Source organism: Arvicanthis niloticus, chromosome 2, assembly GCF_011762505.2.
Source record: "Arvicanthis niloticus isolate mArvNil1 chromosome 2, mArvNil1.pat.X, whole genome shotgun sequence".
In the NCBI taxonomy this organism is placed as follows: domain Eukaryota; kingdom Metazoa; phylum Chordata; class Mammalia; order Rodentia; family Muridae; genus Arvicanthis; species Arvicanthis niloticus.
This window is the reverse complement of record NC_047659.1, coordinates 76,402,330-76,426,312: the sequence shown is the minus strand read 5'-3', so window position 1 is coordinate 76,426,312 and position 23,983 is coordinate 76,402,330.

The following is a 23,983-nucleotide window of genomic DNA, read 5'->3' as shown; positions in this document are numbered from 1 at the left end:
TACTTAGTTCTATCGCGGGCTACCAAATGGCTACCATAATTCCAATAAAAATGGCTGGAAGGCAAAGATAGAGGAGTTGGGGCCAAAAGCTCAGAAGCATGCCTTTTGTTTATCCTCATAGGCCCTCAGGATAATAGAATGCTTCTGGCCCATGTTACTGCAGCAGAAGCCTTATATAGTCTGCACAGATATGAATGATTGACACTGTGCAGCCAATGGTGCCCAGGTGTCCTGGCACTGAGTCAGGAAAACAGTGTCCCAGACACAGCTGTCATCCCTATCAGGCAGGACTGCATAGTGAGAACTCGAAGGTTTCACAGTCACATTTTCACATTTTAAGGTTCCATAACAGCATTTGTGGCTACCCATTCACAAGAACAGGGACATCTGTGTCCCATAGCTTTGTGCAGCTTCCCTGCTTTGGCATGTGTGGTCAAGGACAGCTAGCCTCAGGCCTGCTATTTTAGACCACTGGGGTTGGGCACCAGGTTCTCTTTGTCTTCTTCAAGATCTATATGGTGGTAGGTATCATTCCTGGAGCCAATCTCTCAGCCAGCCTGTAAAATCCATCATAACCAGTGGCTGTTTTAGGGGAGGCAGTACCAACCTGGCTTCCAGGTTGGTAGAAATGTACTGTCACGGGTTTGGCTCTTCTCCCTGTAGCCAGCAGGTCCCAGTTATTATCTGCCCTCCAGTCTGGCACTCATCCTTTGTGAAGTGAGCCACGCATTGGAAAGGGACAGCTGAACAGGAACGCTCAAGGCAGGAAACCCATGACTTGGAGCCTGGGTCTCTCTGTCAGAACAAGTAAAGGCATAATGAGGGTGTTTTGTTAAGGGTTAGGGCCCCCCATGAGCAGGAGCCAGTGGAGAAGAGAGCAATAAAAGGAAACTAATTTGAGAAACTTCACACCATTCTGGAGCTTTAAGAAAAGATTCATGATTGTTGTATCTATGGTAACACAATGGGAGAAGAGAGGCAGGAATGGCCAGGGATTTGTGTCTACTGCAGGGCATGTGGGCTAAGGACTCATGAAGGCTGGCTTTCCACCATTAGTGCAGTCTCCTCTGTGATCCTGACTGGAGTCACATGTTGTGTCCAGCTCTGTTTCTTCATGGCTGTTCATCTCCAAGGTAGCAGTAGCTATGGGTTGGAGAAGCATCACATTGCAGGAGGCCCTGAAGACCAGACTTCCTGATTGTGATTTAAGGAGCCACTAGCCCATCGGGGACTTCTGAATGGGGGTGGGGGGCAGTGATCTGTATTTCAGTTCTACTAGGAAGGAGGAGGAGTTGAAGCTGCCACAATGGGGTGCATCATCAGGGAAGGGTTGAAGGAAGGAGCCATAAGGCCAGAGATTAGTGAGTGGACAAGGGTAGGTGGCACCCTGCATGACAAGTCACATGGGAACTGAGGCAGACTGGACCACCAGCTGTGATCTCTAGCTGCCACTGTGGTTTGAGCATTAGCATCTGCCAGGCTGAGCCAAGCCCATGCATCGTCCTGTGTGTTCCTTACACTAAGCCTATAGAGTACATGTGACTGGCCTCCCTGTTGTATTTGATGCCCACACTGCCCATTTTCCATCCCCTGTGCTGCTGCCAGAGTGACGCTTCATAACTCATGTCAGATCATCTCACACTTGAAGCTCTCCAAAGAAGCTCTACTTGCCCAGCCAGAGCAAAAGCCAGACTTCCCCAAGTTTCCATGTGGTTGACTCAACTAGCTCTGCACCCTCTCTTCTTTGTCCCTTCTCATGGTTTTGGCCACATGGTCATCTTGCTAACCCTGAACTCCAGGGCCTTCACTCTTTCCCTTTCCCCAGAACATTCTTCCTAAGACGCCAGTCCTCATCACAAAGGTCTTCTCTTGTCACTCGAGTTGGATCCTCACAGCCCTGACTATATCACCCCTTCTCCCTCAGTCCATTTTCTCCACGCCCTGGAGTGCCCCCGTGTTGCTTGTTTTTTTCAGTGTCTCTCACTGGTGCTGATTTACAAGCTCTGTCAGGTGAGAGTAATGTTTGCTCACTGACATCTATGTATTCTCACTGCCTAGAATGCTCCCACCATGTAGTAGATGCCCAGGAAAGCTTCTGGTGTCATCCTAACTTGCTGTTAGGAGAATCTGAGGCTGAAGAAGGCCAACCAACCAGGCAGGATGGTTAGTGGTTGACCAAGCCAAATTCAATCCTAAAACATTCTGACCACAAAGCCAGGCAGTGTTCCATGCTACCAAGTAATTTTATACACTTGTGACTGAGAAAGGGGGTCAGTCACAAACAGAAATGAAGACAGGGAACAGGTTGGACTGATGCAGAAGATGGATGACAAATGTACTTGAGATTCTGCTTCTCTTTGAAGTCAAGCGTAGCCACTTGAGCACTTCATTTGTGTCAGCTGCTGTGCTGGGTTCTAGGGACTTAAAATGAATTAGAAATGGTCCCCATCCTTGAAGCACTCAGCTTGTCTACAGGTTAATTGTCAAGGATATACCCACCAGACTACTGCTACCCTAGATCCTGGTGATGGGCTCATAGCCAGACCATCCTAGCCAGTATGGCCATCCTGGCCAGACAGCATCTGTGTGTGCATTAGATCAACAGTCTGTGAGCAGTTACATTGTGTCAGACCAGAAACAGATCAGTCAAGGGCCTATATTCAAGGACCCATAGATACAATGGGAACGGAAGGCAGAGGGCTACATTAATGTTTTAGTCAGTATATATAGCAGCCCTAAGGTTATAAAGGAGTTGGAAACCTCTTCTTGTTTGTTTTGTTTTGTTGTTTTGTTTGATTTGAGTCAGGGTCTCATTTTATATTGTTCTGGCTGGCCTGAAACTCACTTTGTAGAACATGCTGGCCTCAAACTCATAGAGATCTATCTGCCTTGGTCTTCTCAGTGCTTTAAAGGCATGTGGTACCATGCCTGATAAATGAAATTCTTATTGCCTACAAGTTCGTGTTAAGCTGTGTTATTACAAAAAGAGCCATAAGGTTTAAAATGTGAAGTATGCAAAATTAGATGTTATAATAAACTAAGGCTATGTTTTTTTTTTTTTCAGGAAAGAATTATATTTTTTTATCTGTATAAATGTTTTGCTTGTGTATACGTTTGTGCTCCAAGTACATGCCTGGTACCCTCAGAGATGAGAGGAAGGTATCAAGTCCCTTAGAACTGGAATCATAAAGAATGGTTATAAGCTATCATAAGAGTGCTGGAAACTGAACCAGGATCTTCTGTAAGAACTCTGAACTGCTGACCTATCTCTCCAGCCCTAAGAGAGAATAATAATAATAATAATAATAATAATAATAATAATAATAATAATAATTTTTAAACGATTTAGCATTTGTAGGAGTGATATTTAGAAAATGGCACCCTATCCAGCTTGTTCCCAGGCAGCCGCCATGTTTCTGCTGCTCCTCAGCTCTGACTGGGGCTCCAGCTAGCAAGATGTGCAGGTCCTGCCACCCACGAGACGACAGCATGGGGGATGGCTCTGCCAATTCTACCACACTGCATCCACAAAGCTCGGCTGAACCCCAGACAATATCTGCCATCCTAGCAGTACCGGGGAGAATGAAGAATCTTAATGCTTAAAGATTATCCAATGGATTTGTATATTTGGAAATGCTCAAATAACAAGATGCCCACACAATTAGAATTGTTACACAATAGCTAACCTTTGATAGAAGTTGTTACCCAGGACTGCTTTCGACCCATCAGTCTTCCTCCATGGTTGATAGCCTCCTCCTTCTTCTCCCCTTCCTCTCTTTCTCCCATCTCTTTACTCTTTTTCTCCCCTCCTTTTTCTCTCTTCTTTTCCCAGCTACACCTCCTATTCTACTGCCAAGCTGGAGTTATGGGAGGTTGTGAGCCATCAGATATGGCTGCTGGGATCAGAACTCAAGTCCTCTGCAAGAGTGGTTTGTAGTTTTTACTGCCAAGCCATCTCTCCAGTACCTGTGAGGGAGTTTCCTGACCAGTTGTCTGAAGCAGGAAAAGCCACCCTACGTGTTGGAGCACCTTCTGTTGGCAACCTAGACAACAGATGGAAAAAGAGAACAGTTTTGCCTCTTACCTGCCTGCCTTCATTCTCGCTGGCAGGTGCATGTACTGTCTGCCTTCACTCACGTCAGGACCCAACCAGGGCTCCCATCATCAACTGAAGAACACTGATACATCCAGCTGTGTGGACCCAGCAACTTACAGGTTCTTGGCTGCTCTAGTGTGGGACAGCCATTGCTGGGCTACCTAGACCATAAGACATATCATGTGAGCCAAACTAATAAATCCTCTTTCCGTCTTTCATTCTATACCCATCTGTTGACTCTCTTTCTCTAGAGACCCATGACTAATGCACAACCTAGTGTGAAGTAATTACAGTATTAAGTGATGTTATTATTGTGAGGATTATTAACGTGAATGACTAATGTGGAGTAAGTGCCAGCGTGTGTCCAGACACTTCTGTGGTTTTTCTCGTGAATTCTCATCATAGCTAGTAGAACCCACATATGTATTACAGACAAGGAGACAGAGGCCTTGGAGAGCCTAAAATGATTATCTAGTAGGACAGTGGTAAATTTCAATCACCGATAAAGTCAGAAAGCCTTCTCAGCAAGACTCAGGTTTTCAGATGGTGTCTGAGGGAGGTTGAGTTTGTCTAAGCAGAAACACTGGAACAAGAATTTGGGATGATGAAGACAGAGAATCTGCTCCATTGGGGAGCTGACCCGTGGACAAGACAGGCTGTGTAATATGCAAACTCACCTTGTCTGGCAAGACGTGAAGTCTCCAGAGTGCACACTTCCTTTCACTGGTCCTGGGTGGTGGTCGGAACACTTCCTCATCTGTGTTGGTTTTGTGAGGACAACTTCAAATCCTGCAGACCAGCTCACTAGCAAGGCTACTCCAAGTCCTTCCTATAACCCTTGTCTTCTACTTAGTGTGGGAATGTGTTCAGAAATGTGAATAAGGGTAGTACAGCTTGTTCATTATACACACACACACACACACACACACACACACACACACACACACACACACACACACGGGGGCGTGGGGTGTAAACATTAGCCTCTTTGGGAAACTATTGAATGCCCCCACCTTTTGCAGCTCGTGCAGAAGGGAAAATTAGCAGTTCCCAACGACATTAGCAGCTGCCAGCTCACACGGTGAGCACCTGCCTCACTCTGGGCTTGTCCAAGTCTCAGCATCCGAGTCACCTGTTCTTCCTCCCTTCTGGAATGCCCAGAACACCATGAGAGAGCTTTGAAGGCTCCAGCACCTTCATAGTTGTTTTGACTGTAAAGGACTATTCTAATTACCCTGTCCTCTGACTCCTTGAAGACGAAAGTTTCCTGGAAGTCCTGCATGCACTGGAGACTTAATGAAGCCTGCTCACCAGCAGGTGATGTAATCCTGGTGACTCCTGATCAAATCCAACCTGTCTGTCCCACTGATGCCTCTGGGCTAATTGCTCTGCTTCACACCTGTTCCTTCTCAGGAGGCCCTGGTACCCTAACACCTGGTGACTCTGCCACCTCCTCACTCGGCCAGGACACCCGCAGGTCCTTGTGGAAAGTAGCAAAGCCCATCCCACAGCCTGAGGAGCCGTTCCCTCTGAACACTGCTGATCTTTCAAGGGTTGCATATCCAGTGTTTGAAAGGCTGAGCCTGCCTGTGGCATCACAGTCTATCTGTCAGGCCTTCTGGAACCGGCACCCTTCTACCAGGCCCTCTCATGCTATGTGTGCTTTGTGAGGATCACCAGGCCAGCAGAGACATTCCACTGGGCTGGGCCAGACTTGAGCAAGCTCTGCACGGACGATTCCTCATCTAGACTTCCCACACTCTGGCTCAGGATCGTCGGTTTTGTTCTATTTGTTTGGTGTGTGTGTGTGTGTGTGTGTGTGTGTGTGTGATACTGAGGGTCTTGCACATGCTAAGCAAGTGTTCTACCACCAAACAACTTCCCCAGCCCTTCCATGATGTTGGTGAGCTGCTGTTCTGAACCCTCCAACAGATCACGAAATTCTACAAAGAAATCAGTGGCCTGGTCCCACACTATTCCCTCTCCCTCCTATAGCCCTTTCCAATGCTCCAGCATCTCTGAAAATCCTATGCATCTCTCACTTTTTACTAAGGTCTTCCCTCTGCACCACCAGCGAGAATGTACCTTTCCTTCGGGCTCCATAAATCACTCAGCTATTTCAGTAGAGGGGGCTGTTCCAGGAACTTCAGAACAAGCTTAGGTTAAAACCTTGGTTCAGCCACTTGTGAGCTCCACAGACCCAGTAAGAATATTAGGGCTCTCAGAACCTACACCACTCTCGCTTCTCCAGCGGAGACCGCAGTGCCTACTTTGCAGGGTTGCAGGCTCGTTGAGAGGCTTAAATGAGTTAACAGCAGGAAGGAGCTTGCACAAGTACCAAGATTACATAATGCACAGGCATCATCCTAACCAGTGATAATTTTGGTGTATGGATTTTATCATTGCCGAAGTAAATGTTACATTCATCTCGCCTGGCTGTTCTTTTGAACTTCTCAGGATCTGAAACTGTTTAGAAGTGCATAAAAGTCACTTGGAAACACCTGATTTTTTTATTGACTGAATAAAAGGACACTTGAGGTTCTCTTTCCACTTGTCTTTGCCACATAGTTTCTTTTCAATAGCTATTGCTGGCCTGAGTCTTCCGGACCACCCCAGGTGCTCTCTTTCCCGGCATCTCACCTCCCTTATGAACTCTTTGGTCCTGAAGTCTGGCAAGCATACTGTTGCTACCATTCCTTGAAACGGCCCCATCTATTAGCTGCCTCCTCCTGCATGCATCAATTGTCTGGCAGGCCAGGCCCTGTCCCAGGCTGACAGCTCACCCCACCTCACCCCTAACTCTCTTCCCAGCATCAGCAGCCTACCCCCATCCAAAGATAACTTTTATAGCTGATCTCTGGCGGCACCTCCTACCTTCCAATTAGGAGCCTGTCAACACGCAGACCATCACTCTTCCTAGAGTGGCTGACAACAGGGGAGCCTGCCGAGGCTGCTCTGGGAAAAGAATAAAGGGAAATTATTTCCATGGTGCAGTAGTACTGAGCCCAGAGGTGGAATCTAGGTGACTCTCACTTTGGGCCAGCCTCCTTGTTCTGCACCAAAAAATCTGCAGTACTCGTGTGGTAGCTGGTACCCAGTTGGTACTTGATAAATAAGCATGAGGGTACTGCAAATGCCAAGGGCACGGGGCTAGCTAGCAGATTCCAATTAGCTTTCCTTTCTCATATGGGTAAATAATTAAGTTAGCTCACTCTTGCTTTAGTGAGCTCTCCTTTCCTTTAGTGGTTAAACATGAACCTATAACCAGAGAGGAGAGATGACGGTCTCTGCTGTCTTTCTTCTAGCCCCTTAAATCCTCATTCCTTAGACCCTATAACACACAGGGACATTTGCAGAAGCTGCAGCCCATGAAGGAAGTATGACACAATTTAACATTTTTCTTATCTGGCAGTGTGGTCTAGTGGTTTGCACAGGGGCTGTGCAAGTCGGAAGTCTGGCTTTCTATTTCTGGGGCTGAAGGGAAACTGTGTAACAACAGCCTTTGCTCCTTTGCTTGCTCTCGCTTTCTCTTTCTCTTGGTCCCAATCCTGAAGCCATGCTGGCCTAAGCAGCCAGGGATTCAAAAAAAAAAAAAAAAAAGGTAATGCCCCTGTTCCACCCCTGTGCCCTGCTTCAGCCTCATGTGAGGCTGTGAAGGCTATCATGCATTCATCCACGGAGCTCAGAGCAGGCTGAGGGGTGAGCAGGAGAGTGGTTTAGAGCCAGGACCGTGAAAAGGCAGGGATGGCAGGCTAACCACATCAAACGAACCCCTTTCTCTTTTTTACCACTTTGAGCCTGCAGCTGTGGGTAGCTCTGAGGGTGCAGATTTTGTAAGTTAGGAGCCCTGATGCCTGGACAGGGAGGTAGGAACAAGCTCCACCTTGCTTTGTCCTCAAAGGAGTGAATCCAGAAGTAAGGACAAGGGTGAGTTCTTTGATTTGAAGTAAAAAAGAGTTGGGGAGAGACAGTGTTACAATAGACCGGATGAGTTGAGAGTACATTACAATCAGATCTGCCCTCAAGGGCAGAGGACATACTTTCTTTATGGCTGGACCTGGGACAGCTTATACAATGTCTTTGGGAAGAGAGATCTATCCCAAACCAGCCCAATTTAGAGAGACATATGAATTTCCAGAGAGTCCTGTTGCATCTCAGCCTTCAAAACATATAAAATTTAAGCAGCCTTGAAACAGATAGAAAGAAACTTTTTCACATTTGGCCAAAGAAGTACACTATAACCATGTGAGATCTGCGCTGTATCTAGAAAGAGCAAGACAAGCTGGGGACACTAGTCCTGGAACATGTCATTTCCTTCCTCATTTCTACCCCACTGATCTCAAGTTCTGCTACTGTATGCATCTGAATAACCAGAAAGCAGCGAAATCTTGAGGGGTGTCTTTAGAATAAGACCCTGAAGAAGTTCCAGGCTGAGCCTTAAGCTGGGGATCAGAGGGCATCTGCCATGGGCTGACTATCTCCTTGGGGATCTGAACACTTCCAAGGGATGTTCATGTGCTATTTTCTAGTTTAACTTAATGTACAGTCTGTAGTAGCTATGGTACGAATATAGCATTTCATGAGAGTGCGGTATTTTACTGCAGCAGAGGCCAGCAGGCAAGGAGAGGTCTGGGGGACTTGAAAGAAAAGCACAACAGTTTCTTCAGAGGACAAGGGAAGACACACACGCTGCTGTCACCACGCTGCTGTCACTACAATGTTCATGCTCAGGATGCATGCCAGCAGAGTTGGTAAGAAGCATATGGTGCTGTGTTCAGGTGCATCCCTCGCTGCTGTACTCCATGGGTTTATGTCAACTTGACACAAGCTGGGGTCATCAGAGAGGAAGGAGCCTTAACTGAGAAAATGCCTCCATGAGACCCAGCTGTAAGGCATTTTCTTAATTAATGATCAGTGGGGGAGGACCCAGCCTACTGTGTGTGGTGCCATCCCTGGGCTGGTGGTCATGGGTTCTATAAGAAAGCAGGCTGAGCAAATCATGAGGAACAAGCCAGTAAAGAGCCTCCCTCTGTGAGCTCTGCCTCAGCTCTGGCCTCCAGGTCCCTGCCCTGCTTGAGTTCTCATCCTGACTTCCTTGGGTCATGAACAGCAATGTGGAAGTGTAAACCAAATTAACCCTTTCCTCCTCAACTTGCTTTCTGGTCCTGATATTTTGTCATGGCAATAAAAATCCTGAGATAGCTATCGTGGGGAGCACACGGCCCATGAGTTATAGTTGGACATGCCTATATGTAGTTAGAGAAGCCTGAACTGAATTCAGGCATGGTAGTGCATACTTTTAATCTCAACACTCAGGAGGCTGAGGCAGGAGGACTACTGTTAATAGTTCCATGCCAGTCTGGGCTACCTAGAATACATACTGTTGCCTCTCATTGTCTGCATCTCCACTTTTTGTAAGTGAAAACAATAAAATTCTATCAAGGCGGTTGAAATATTTTAATAAGATATTCAAAGACAGATAAAATGACATTCCATGATTATAATTTATGGCACATGGTAAGGTATAGTTCTTTGCCTATTTGTCCCAAACTGAATGCTGAGACTTAATTTATTGAAAAGATGGGTTTTCAAGCCAGTGCAATGGCTCGGTAGTCAAAGCTATTAACAACCTGAGGTCAATGCCCAGAGCCCACATAGAAGGACAAAACTGATTCTCATAATTGTCCTTGTACCTACCTACCTACCTACCTACCTACCTACACACACACACACACACACACACACACACTACAATTTAAACAAATTTTGAAAAAAAAGTAAGAGGATCTCATTATGCCTCATTATGTTGCTGAGGTTAGACTTGAACTAACTATAAGGCTAAGTGCACACCTTATAATGCTTAAGTTTAGTTGTGCAAGCGTAAGGCCTCAGAGGAGCTGGCAGGACAATGGGCGTATACTCTCTGCCCACTGCAAAACTTATTTGTTCTTAATAAAAAAGAGTTTGCATTCAATTCTAGCCTGTTGTTCAGAAAGAGAAATCTTTCTGTTTGCAAAGGCAATCAAAGTAGCCAATCCCATGTCAGGATGTAACCAAGGTTTATGATGGCTTCCTAGCCAGTGTAGCCCTGAAAATGATAAGCAAGGACCCCACACTGCTCCACCAGACACGGGAATGTTTTTGTCTCATTTCTTTCCAGTGTGCGCCCGTCTTTCTTGACAGGCAAGGTAGCTTAAGCTGGGTCTAGACATGTCTGAACCAGTCTGATACCCACAGGGTAGTACCTCCCTTCCCAGGACCTAATTACCACAGGATCAAGGGGCTTTGCAGAGGACAGCTTGTCCCAAGAAGGGGCAACACTGAAGGGAGCATCTGTCTCATTTGAGGACAAAGGTAAGAGCAGAGGGAAGGCAGATGAGTTTCTGAGAACAGCTCTGGGGCACCCAGTGGAGTCCGAAAGCAAGTGAGCTCTAACAGAAGATGGGGTGAAAATTGAATCAAAGGCTTTTCATCGTAGTGTCCAAGGAACAGTGAGACACAAGTCACTGGGGCAGATTGCTCGGCTGGGAACAAAGATGATGGCGCCGGAGGCTTCAGAAAATACTGCCTAAGGGGTTCTACTTGCCTTGGTTTTGGAAAACAGCTTCCCATTTTGAGGTCCTTCTCTGACTCTCATTCATTCATCCATTCATTCACTCACTCACTCATTCAATATGTATATTGAATGTCTGTTATGTGCCAGCTTAAGCATCAATATGTTTTGTGCACAAAATCAGCACCGTCCATGCACAGAATCTACAGAAATACCTTAGGATTTGCTTGCACAACCACAGAGGTGAGAAGAATGTGACATGGGGTCTGGAATTTCTTGCAGGTCAGGAGCCAAGGGATCCAGTCTACTCCTGCATAACTATTCGCATTGCTGTGCTCTCTGTGTGTGTATGCACACATGCGTGCATGTGCACAGGCTCGTTGCATAAGCGTGTGTGCATGTTTGCAGGTAGGTGGATGCACACGTTTGACACCCTGTTCCTCTCCGTCTGCTTTTGTACTAGCTAGCTCACATTACTCATCTGTAAAGCAAAAAGGCCAAATTCCATTGTCTTCAAGATCCCCGTTTTATTTAAACGTCTCCAAATGAGAACTCTGAGTCCTTATAATAAAATGCATTATGAACCAGACATTTTAAAAGCTGTTTATATTGCTTTGTGATTTTTAGCTTCTACAATGATGCATGACTCCAACGGCTTGCCTTGACCCCTCTCTGTGGCGTGATTAGAAGCCCTTGACTTCAACCCCTTAGTACCACACAGGGTCACAAGTTTAAAAATAATAGCTAACATGGATTTTTAAAGTGAATCCATCTGCTTTTTAAGGATTGAAAGATTAAAAATATTTTTTAAACCATGCATGGGTACATTTTCGATGTATCAATAGCTGGCCAATAGCTTCCAGTCTGCAACCTTTGGTTTTATAAATAGGACTGTGTGACGTGTGTGACGTCAGAACCGGGATCCAGCCGTATCTTCTTCCTCCTACATAGCTTGAGTGGGACACCATACTTCCTTAGAAGGAAGTTTCCTTAATGTATGTTAATATTTTAAGATTCAGTGCTCCTCCTGCCCGTGACAGTGTGACTGTTTTAGAACTGTGTGTCATGACTGGATATACTGGTTTATGAGTCTGCCTCTATTTTTGCATTCAAGGCTAGGGAGTGTGCCTGTGTCCTTTTTGCTGGGATGCGGGGAGGTTCTGAAGGAGCACTGCCTAAGTACTCAATTTAGTTCCTTTGGATGAGAAGCAACTGGGAAACAGTAGGAAGCCAAGTACCCATTAAGCTAATATATGCCCTACCGCTAGGAAAGCTGATTAATGGCTGCCCTATCGGCCGTAGGGCCAGAACAGCAGCAGCCTTCTATGCCTTCCCAGAGGCAGGCCAAAGGTCACGCTAAAGGGAGAACCCCAATACAAAATGGCCTATGCCACAGCCTGACTAAGGACCTCTCCTTATGGAAGTACTACCACAAACAGCTGCCACCCAGTGTACCCCATGAAGACATGCCCAGACACTCACCTGCCTCAGCAGCTCTACGAGCTGAAACAAAGAGGAAACCTGACTCCACCTGCAAGCAGGGCCACTGTTAGCCCTGTGATGCTTTTGTAGGAATTCAAAAGCTGGCGCTCCTCTGGGCCTACATGGCAGCATCAGGGCATATGGATTTGGTGAACAGAAAATAAGTTGGGTTCAGCCCCATTTGTCAGGGCTCCTGCTCAAACACAGCTGTGGCTGGCTGGGAGCTCCCATTTGTGGGCTGAGGAGGAGGGCCTAGAATGCTCCCTTGGTATTCTTGACATCATTGTCACAAGTCTTGTGACTGTGTTGTCTAATAGGGTACACACTAGCCACATGTGGCATTTAAATTTTCACAGAAATCAAATAAAAATTAAAACCCTGTCTTCTAGTCTCACTAGCTTCGTGTTAAGTAGTTTTTCAGTACCCACCTGTGGCTTGTGGCTGTTCTATGAAACAATGCAGATACAGAACTTATCTCCAGTCTCTCTCTCTCTCTCTCTCTCTCTCTCTCTCTCTCTCTCTCTCTCTCTCTCTACTCTCTCTCTCTGTCTCTCATGGACCTCCAACCCTTCAGACCATTTATTCCCAATAATTTGGGTCAAACCCCACCGTCATACTTGGGCTTGACACTGATCCCTCTTGTTAAAATGTCTTTCCTCTACCCATAAGTGTCCGTTCAGTCCAATCCTGATCACGCTTTCATGCTTCCAGGTTCAGATCAAATGACAGCTCCTAAGTCCTCCTGCCATTTGACGGTGAGCATTCCCAAAGCCGCACCTGTCACGGCACCTTTCACATTGGGTTGAGTTAGTTGTGGGCCTATGTCGGCTCCACTGCTCGCTGGTGCCTATGGGCAGCAGCTGTCTTACTGCTCTCTGTGTAAAGATGGCCTTTAAAGCTGTACTGTGATTGGGGAAAGTCCTTCCCCACAACCTCTCCCATCCTGGGACTCTGAGGATGTAACCTAGGGCCTTATACATGTCACATAAGTGTCCTACTCAGGCTCTTGGTGGCTCATTGTGTGATGCTATTTTTAAGACCATGAGTCATTCCTAATGATTTACTTTTTAGTCACTCCGAAATATAATATTTTTCATTTCATTTTCCATTCTTAGATACTATGTGCCTGGGACCTTTCATCTTAGATGCTATGTGCCCTGGACCTCTCTGAGCCCTAGTAGGTGATGCTAATTTTCCCAAATCTCCTCTAAGAAAACAGAGTGAGGGATGAGTAGTTATCCAAGGTGCCTCAGCTAGGAAATGACAGAGTGGCATTTGGACAGGGAACATGCCAATTCCAGGTCCCAGACCCTGAGTACTTTTCCTTTCAGGAAGTGGACAGTGGACATGCAATGCAGTCCCTTCGCTTATTTTAAGCAAGACATGGAACTCAGCTGAACAGTGGTTCAGGACAGCTGGCCCTTGAGTACATGGACACATTTCGCCCCCCTTCACCCCAAGAGGAAGCCAAAGCTGGTGAGGAATTGTCCTAGGGAGGACTTTTCCTAGGAAGGACTCTTCCTTGGGAGGACTCTTCCTAAGGAGGACTCTTCCTAGGGAGGACTCTTCCTAGGGAGTATTCTACAGCCTTTACATCACCCTTTCCTGGTATTTCCTTTTCCTCCCCAGCCAACAACCACTCACTTCTTATAACTTGGATACCACAGGAAGTCAAGACTAGCCCCACTGGAGAGCCCACGATTCCCTGATATCCCCCTTTGCCTCGGCTACAGCTAAAATGCTTTTCATCTTTCTTTTTTGTCCTTAACCCCAAAGTTTCTGTACTAGGGTTGGGTGAGCTATTTTATGATAACATTTTTTTTTTTAATTCCCCCTTTCCCCAAAAGGCTTTTAGCTTGAGAGTCAGAGCTAACTCTGGGTGTCTGGTTTCAAAGTTCCTTCCTAGAAATAGAGACATCTAGCACTCAAAACCTGGTTAATAAGTAGTGGCCATGTTTGGCCAAGGAAGCCCAAGCTCCCAAGCACATCTTGACCCTCTACGTCCTGCCATTGCATGGGATTTGGGGTCAGTATTGCGGAGCAACAGCAGTATCTCCCAATGCGTCTGTGATTTCCTTCCAACCAACTCAGTTGCCCTTTCTGTTCCTATCTCCTCTATTTTATCATCATCATCATCGACGTCGTTGTCATCGTCATCATCATCTTATCTTTGGCATTGTGTGGTCCCACTGGGGGACTCAGCCCAGGAAATGTTTTCATGTAATTTCTCATGTCCACTGACCACACATATTGGTGCCCCACCCAACCCAAAGGGAACTTCTCTGTTGGATGTTTTGAGTCCAGATTATTGAGTAAGTACGTGCCCAGGGACAGAATTATGAGACAAAGCCTGAACTTGAAAAGTGGAACAGCTGTGTTGAGAAGCCAGGCTAGCCTGCAAGAAGGCTTGGCAGGGAAGGTAGGCATTCCATACCACATGGCGGTAGGAGAGATCCAACAACTCCTCAAAGTTGTCCTTTGACCTTCATGTGTGCACCATGGCTTGTATATACCTCATGTGTGACTATTACCACACACACACACACACACACACACACCATCTTTCTTTCTGGCTTTGCTTAGCTTCAGACACTTCTCAACCTGATTCTGAACCCTTGTATTTCCGGTCTGACTTTCTCCCGTCAGTGATGTTGGACTGAGTGTCATCTCTAGGTTGTGAACAGCCTGACAATCCTATGATGTTTCTGCTTTGAGTCCGTACTACCACATGGGACTGTCCCCTGGCTCTCTTTGAGCCCTTGTGAGACTCTGGCTTCTACTGAAACTATGAACCTTGGTCAGGGAGGCTAAGAGCACAAGCCCTCGAGGCTGGCTGTGAGTGAACTCTAGTGATGTGGCTTTCTTTTGTGTACATTTTGTTTTCTCTCTCCACGATGCTGCTCTGTCATCTAGAAAAGGTCCTTAAGAATATACCTCCATCTTTTGACATTGTTGTGAGGATTGCATGTAGGAAGATACGTAAACAGTGTCTGTAACATAAAAACGGACTCAATAAACATCACCTGTTAGTATCTCTACGCATGCTTTCGCTATTTCCCAGATAGAAACCATGTATCTTCTTTTTTCCTGAGCTCTGGGAAGTTTTTCAAAAGTGCTTTCCAGGAAAAGCTAGCCACTGACATGTTGTGAATTTCCCCCAAGACTGATGACAAAGGACCATGTGCACATAAATGACCTTAAAGAGAAATAGTTCATGACCCCTTCCGTGGGCCTCTGAAGAGCCCACACTCCTGTGTGCTTCCAGCAGACTCAGGAGAGTTTCTGTCCCTAAGCTGTCAGGACTACACCCTCATCAGCTATAGCCGCATGTACATTGAAATGATCTCATTTTCAGATCTATAAGCTTGAAAAAAAAGAAAAGCCAGGTATAGTGTTGCATGTCTTTAATCCTAGCACTTTGGAGGTTGAGGCAAATGTGTCTCTGCGAGTTCTAGGCCAGCCTGATCTGTATTGCAAGTTGCAGGCCAGGCAGAGAGTCATGTAACAAGACTCTGTCTCAAGAAAAATAAGTATACAAACATCTGTGTTAACCATGCATCACAAGACCAGACAAGGAGTTCAAAGTTAAAACTCACGGAGTCTAAGGCAACACTTGATGCTTGACACCTCTAAGATGAGCTTAGAAAGTGCTGAATTCCTATGAGTTTCCAGGGCCAGTTAAGACATGGCAGGACTCAGCTGCAGAGCAGGACATGGCTGGGCAATTGAGGCTAAGGCAGGAGAGGAACAGCATCGTGAGACCAGGCAAACATGATTAAATCGAAAGGAGTTTAAGAAAAATCCAAATGTAACATAGATGACAATAGCCGAAGAGCCTAAATGGATAGAGCAGGAGACTGTTGTGTAGGGCAGCTCACACACACACTCCCCACACACACACACCCACACACAGACACACCCACACACACACCACCATACACACACCACACCACACACCACACCCCACATACACCACACACACACCACACCACACACACACCACTATACACACACCACACACACCCCACACACACACACACCACCATACACACACCACACACACACACACTACCATACACACCACATACATACCACCACTCCCCCCCACCACACACACCACACCACACACACCACCACACACACCACACACATCCCACACCACACCCCCCCACACCACCACACACACACCATCACTCCCCACACATACACCACAACACACACAACACAACACACACAGCACACACACACCATATCATACACACACACCTCACACCACACACATACCATACCACACTGATGTAGATTTTTCTATCTCTTTCTACCTACTTGTCATGGAAGAACCAAGGCAAAGGCAGAAAAAAAAAAAACAAAAAACAACAAAAAAAACAAAAAACAAAAACCCACTAAGCTGATCCTACTGGAAGAGATAACCCTGACGATAATTACAATGATGACCCCAAGCCCTTTTGAGGATTTTTTTATTCCAAGTATGACAAGTAACAAAAATATCCATTTCTATTAAATGTCCATTACTTTTCCTCATTTCTTTCTTCTTGCTGGCACAGAGGCTGAAAGCTTAGTTGCACTGTATATTGGGTAAATCAGGATAATTTCAGAAACCACACCCCCAAACAAACAATGACTCAACATAATTGTTGTTTACCTCTTCTGCCCATAATGGCACTCAGCTGGCAGACAAATGGATGGCAACCAGACTTCCTCTGCTGGGTCACCCAAGGATCCAGGATAATGGAGGCTCTACTGTCTTCAGCATGGCCATGAAGAAAGGAGCATGAAGAATGGTGTGTGGGAGGCTGTCCTGGGTCTAACTGAGGGTAACTCATAGAACTTCTAATGTCATCGGTTCACAGACAACAACCGAAAGCAAGAGAATCTGAGAAACACACTGTGTGCACCTGGGAAGGAGTCAGCATGGATATCCTGAGCACTGACCTGCCAGTCATGTTACATCAGATAATACTTCTTTTCTGAGTTTCAAGTGCGTTTTGAGCTTTCCATGTGTTGGCTTCTTCTTGGGAGCGTTGAGATGCCCAGTAGGCTTGAGGCTGTGAATTTGTCATGGAAGGTCATGAAGGGGCCAGCGCTGTCTCTCCTTATGCATTCAGGTGGGTCCCCAAAAGGTAGTGAGTAGAGAGGTAGACACAAGGAGATGAGAAACAGTGGAGTTTGCTGTTTATAAGATCAAGCAGCCTTCCTTATAACTGGGGAATGAAAATGGCAACACTGTAACAACAATAATAATAATAATAATAATCCCTAGAAATCTATTTCTCTTAAGATCTTTTGCATGACTACTCATCTTAGTTCTACAGATACACAAATGCCATAGAGGAGAAATTTAAAGAAGAAAAAACATCTTGGGTAACACCTGCCTGTAACCTTACCATTTGGAAGGCTAAGGTAAGAGGATTGCTGATGTGAGTGTTTGAGGCCAGCCTGGGCTAAGTGTTAGCCTATTAGGGCAACATAACAAGACCCTGTCAAAAAAAGAAAGGAAGGAAGGAAGGAAGGGATAGAGATGAAAGAGGAAGGGGTGTGGGAACTACAACCAGCAAGTCCAGATGTCCTTTCCCATTAACCAACCCCCAAGGCTTCTGCCTGCCCTCTGGTGTCCCGGACCGTGCTGCCCCATGCTTGGGGGCTAAGTGTCTCAGCCCACACTCCTCCACACTGCCCCACGTTTGGGGGCCAAGTGACCTGGTCCATTTGGGTCAGTCAACAGGGTCTAGCAAGACAGAAAGTGGGGATAAAAGGGCAAAAGATGCGAAGAATGGAGACAAGACAGGGTGTGTGATCAAGTCCCGTTTATTGACGGGAAATCCTGGGTATATGTAAGCATAAGCAGGGGAACACAGCTGAAAACACTTTACCACGTGTGCCTTGCAGCTGGGGGCATTAAACAACAAAACAAGATATGTGAGCAAAATGAGATGTTTATCAGAGTGTGCTCAGCTGTTGTAGGCTGTTGAAAACAAGTCTCTTGTCAGGGTATATGGCCTGAGGTGGCTGCAAAGATGATAGCTGCTTTCTGCTAGGAGTTGGCTCCCAACACTCTGGCCTATCACATTGGGGGATGCCTCATTATTCTCAGACTATCCTCTCCTCAGCCCTGACCCCTGCTGTCTCTTCCAGGGCAGAAGATCAAGGACTATCTTGTTTCCTCCACTTACTACAATACCTGTGCCCACCCAGAGTCTCCACCAGCACCGACAGGTAAGAAATCTGTGCACTCAACTTTCTGCCTACCTTAACTACATGACAAGGAAGTCACATAATGTTGGCACTGTAAGCAAGATTCTTTCCTACTATCACAGTAGATCTCTCATGGGGCCCTGGCATTTGGAATATAGCAGAAGAGGTCTTTTTAATGGTACAGTGGTTTCCCAACATCTGTAGTGACAAGTCACTTACTTGTTGGCACTGTCACTAGGCTCTTACAGATGGAAACTGGGTAATTTCTACATAATGATCCAAACTTAGAGAGGGAGGGGGAGGGAGAGGGGGAGGGGAGGGAGGGGGAGAGGGAGAGGGAGAGGGAGAGGGAGAGAGGGAGAGGGAGAAAGAGAGGTGAACACAGAGCTGCTTAGCACAAAATGCAGCACACACAAAATACAGATACACAAATACCATAGGGAGGACAGGTAAGGAGGCTGAGGATGACATCTGCCTGTTTCCTTAGCATTTGAAGAAGGCAAGAGGATTGCTGTGAGTTTGAGGCCAGTCTGAGCTACACAGCAAGCATTAGATTATCAGGGCAAGATCACAAGTCCTTGTCCCCTCCCCCCCCCCCCCAAAAAAAATAGGAAGATGAAAGAGGTCGGGGGCGACAACTAGCAGATACCAACTCCGTTTCAGGTAAAACATGCACAGGTTAGAAACCAACCCCAAGGTGCACAAAACAAAGCATCTTCTGCGGCTTGTTTCTAAGCTGTGCATGTTTTACCTGATTTGCCGTGGCCTCAAGGGTGAACCTTTAGTGCACAATGCCTCCCATCAGCTCTTCCCATGATACCATCAACTCCAGTGTAGCACCGACAATTAATTCCAACAAAGAGAAAGATGATATTCAGCCAGGCCTCCCTTCCTATTCTTCAATCCACAGAACTCCCCCACACCTGGGCAGCTGTTGACTCGTGTTTCTGTGAGTGAGTGGAAGTGTGTGTGTGTATACTCAACCTAATTAAAACTAGGTGTAAAATACCCACAAGAAAACACTCAGCAGGGGAGAAAATGTCCAAAATAATTAAAATTGTGCTAAATCATATATAGCAGATGTGCAGCTTGGTCTTCATGTGGGTCCTGAACAACTGGAGTAGGGGCTATCCCAAAAGCTGTTGCCTGTACGTGGGATATGTTCTTCTAGCTGGGCTGCCTTGTCTGGCCTCAGTGGGAGAGGAAGCAACTAGCCTCACAGAGACTTGAAGTGACAGGGTGGAGGGACACCCAGGGGGGCCGCCATTGCTCAGAGGAGAAGGGGAGGGAAGATAGGGGAAGGATTGTGGGAAGGGGATTACAGGGGGGTCAGTGAGTGAGATGTAAAGTGAATAAGTAAAAAGTAAAATTAAATTTAAAAAAATGTACACACAAAAAATATCAGTGCATGAAGACTGATCTCAATGAAAGCTATATCTTTGACTTAATTCCTTTTCCTTACTGTAATATGTTTTTACCGCTTCAGTAACTAGAGTTCATAGCATTGATTTGAGATTGGTCCATCATACAAAGCATTTTATCAGTCCGGTGGTGTTTGCTGAGCAGCTACTGTGCAGCAGGCATGGCTCTGCACACTGCAAGGACAAAGTGAACCAAGCGGCCATGTCTCCTTCCTTCCGAGGGACTCTATTCAAATGCGGCAAACAAGTAAGTCATCAACAAGTAGCTATCCAGCTTTGTTAATTGATGCAGTCAGTAAATGTTTATTAAGAACCTACTATGTGCCTGGTGCTTGAACCGTGGATCAGCAACAACACACAGAGCAAGCACAGATTTGCATTCAAATGGACTGTAAATGTGTTTATTTCTAGTTGCTCTGAGGGAAAACTACTGGTGCCCTGACCTACTCTAAAGGGTCAGGAATGAATTCCCCAAGGAACAACTGCCCTGGCCACTGTCACAGAGGCTTTGTTATTTCATTAAGACTGAACATGGCAGAAGCACCTGACCTGACTTGGTTCCAGTGAATGCTTCCTACAGGGCTAGCCACTGCACAGCAGAGCCTCTGCAAGTGCTTTTCAGTTGGTATGTGGCACCCAAATTTGAGGCTGGCAGTGTGAGGGGCACTTGGGGACCATGTGTCCATTAGTAGTCTCTGACCACTCTGAAGCCCTCAGGGCATTGTTGCTGGAATGTCCTGAAACCTCAAGGCTGTCTGTCCTTAGCACCATAGACTAATGGGCCTCCCTTGTGCAGACGGAAAAACAGGAGCAAAGAAGACAAATCCTGCCTGAGCCTGAGACCTCTGCTCCACTGCGCAGGAGACACTGGATTGCTAGCATGCTCCCAGACTGCAAAGCTCGCTCGGGTCACCAGCCTGAACAGCTAAATGCACATCACGCCCGTCCACTTGGAAATGGCTGAAGGCACTTAAATGGAACTCCCAACCTTTGTCCTCAGCCCCGAGACCACAGGTAAGTATTTGGGTCTGTCTTGTATCGATCATGCCTCCCACTGGCACCAGGAAAAATGCCGTGAAGCGAGTCAACTTTCCAGTGACAAGGGAAGTCATTCTCCTAATCCGCTCTCGCTGGACAATCAGGTTGACAAAAACCATTAAGTTTTCTGAGATTAGAAATTCCCTGTCAGAGGGAGCCGTGGAGAGTTTTCCACTCCATTACACCCAGGACAATAACCAGAGGCCAAGTGACAGGAAAAGGCTGGGGTGTTTGTAAGTTTCCTGTGTCCTTGGGTAGAAGCAAATAAATTCACAAGTGTCTTCTTTTTGTAGGACAGGGGAATATATATTATCTCATTAACCAACGCAACGGTCTACAAGGTGGGGGCATTTATTGCATTTGACAGCAGAAGAAGCTGGGGCTCAGCAAATTGGACCACATTCTCAGAGACACCCAGTCAGGTCTATGCCCCTGGGCTGAGGGGATAGAGGCTGCCAACCCACTTTCCTCTAGGCACATCTATACCTTTACCACCCTTGAACTTGCTTCCCTCTGAAAGATGTCACCGTCTGTAGCAGGTAGAAGCTGACTGCTTCAGTGGCTGAGACCACAGGTTGGGGTGCCTAAGGGACTTTCTGCCTCTTGCTAAGTGACCCTTCGCCTCCCAAGCTTCCCCTCCGTTTTCTTCTCATTCACGAGGGGATAATAGGCCAAAACATCACTCTGGGGCCGGGAAGACAGCGAGGTTGACAAAGTGCAAGCATGAGGACCTGATTTCAGATCCCCAGCATCCTTGTGAGAGCCATAACTCTGGTCCTAGCTTTGGAAAGGTAGAAACAGGACCACCTATTTTAGCTGAATCAGTGAGCTCCAGGTTCAGTGAAAGACCCCGTCTCAAACATAAGCATAAAGCTGGAGAGGGGGCTCAGCAGTCAGGAGCACCTGCTGCTTTTCTAGAGGACTCAAGTCCAGCTTCCAGCACCCAAGCCAAACAACTCACAACCACTTGTAACTCTGGGTCCATAGGGATCTAGCACTCTCTTCTGGTCTCCTGTACACATGTGGAAAACACTCACACACACGAATGTAAATAATAAATAAATGGTTTTTAAAAAAATTAAGTGAGAGCTGGGGAGAGATGGCTCAGCAGTCAGAGCTCAGTTCCCAGCACTCAAATCATGTATGTGGCTCACAACTGCCTGTAACTCCAGTTCCAAGGGCTCTGATGCCATCTTATGGCCTCCACAGCTACCTGTAGGTGTGTGTGTGTGTGTGTGTGTGCGCGCGCACACACACATGAGCCACACACACACCACTTAAAATAAAAATAAATAAATAAAAATAAATAAATTCTAAGAAAATAAAGCAGAGAAAAACAGAGGAAGGCGCCCAGCATCCACCCGTGATCTCCATGTCAATGCACATACATGTGAGCATACATAAAACACATGTACACACTTGTACCACATACACATCCATAAAAACTAAAATAAATACCATCTCATAAAGGCTGTGAGGATTAAGGGAGATCAGAAGAGGAAGGCAGTCAGCATATTGACTGACGTGTTGTAGGTCCTTTGAAGGGGAAAAACAGGGAGCCGTTGGTAATAGGAAGTGGCTTTGCTAGTTATATTTTTACCATAATTTTATATAACCACATAACTGAACTCTTGGAAAAATACAAAACAATCACCCATTGCCCCAACTATCATTATCATGGTAATATATTTCCTCTATTATTTTAACCAATAGATGTGTTTTCTCCACATTTAATTATTTTATTTTCTGTATTGTTGCATCCTGTTCTTTTTCACTCCAAATTATACCATTTATTCGTGTTCCCACCTCTTTGCTTTAATAAATGAACAATATTTCACAATGGGTTGGGCCACCACCGTCCACCCCATCATTACCTCGTTGGTCGAACCATGTTTTCAGTTTCACCCTGTTAAACATTATGCGTGGGTGAACGTCTTTTGTGCACCTAGCATTTGTGTATACCTCTGTCTCATGCTGGATTGACAGTACGTGTTTCCAGGGCTACTTACCCTAAAGAGCTAGTGGTTCTGGAAGTCAAGAGTGGGTTCCCTACTACTGTGTCTTTGGGATTTAGAGAGATCCAAGAGAGTCTGGTGCTGGTGGGATGAACATGTCTCCCTGCCTCTAGTCTCACTGTTACACCCAGAGGCATTTCCAGGAGAAGTTCAGTAACCAAGGTTCTACCAAATTGTTTTCCAAAGAGTGTGTAGTAATTGGCCCTACTGCCAGTGAAGGCTGACTTTTTACTGTCCATCAACTTCAGGTTATTTGTAAACAAGCTAAGAAGAGTGGAAATCTTTCAGGGCCAGAAATTAATGTAATAAAACACTGTGGGAAGAGACAAACCAAACAGCAGGGCATATTTTACAAAATTTCAACACATATTAGCCATATTAGCACAAATAGACCAGTGAAACAGAACAGAGTCCAAAATCCTACCCCCACACATGTCTGCTTTGTATCAAAAGTATCCCTGACCAGCCGTAGGAACAGAGTGATCATCTAATAAATGATGTTGGAAAGAGTCAATATTGGTCAAATAGAATCAGAACCCTCACTCATACTGCATACAAGACTCATCTCCGTGTGATCTAAGACCTTAAAATATAGTAATGGGACTTTTAAATGATAATACAGGGCAATGTTTTCATGATCTCTACATAAGGAAAGTGTGTGTGTGTGTGTGTGTGTGTGTGTGTGTGTGTGTGTGTCTGGTACTCATGGGGGTTCAAATGTGTGCGTACACCAGAGGTCAACCTTGGACATCATTTCCTAGTAGCTGTGTACCATATTTATTTATTTATTTATTTATTTATTTATTTATTTATTGAAGACAAAGTCTCTCACTGGGACTTAGGGTTTGTCAGTTAGGCTAGGCTGGCTGGCAGTGAGCCCAGAGATTCCCTAGTTTCTGTTTTCCCAGTGCTGGGATTGCAAATGTGGGAAAGCTGGGCTTGTGCGCATAAATGCTAAGAATTAAACTCAGATCCCCACAAGAACTTTACCAGCTAGGACACATTTCCAGTCCCAGGAAAAAGTTATTAAGAAGCACATTAAGATGTTTAATGTTGTGAAACTGACAAAGTGACTTTGGAAAGGTGAGGAACCTGATGAGCTGAGTTCAGTCCCAGGGACCCACATGGTAAGAGAAGATACTTGACTACAAGTTACCCTCTCACA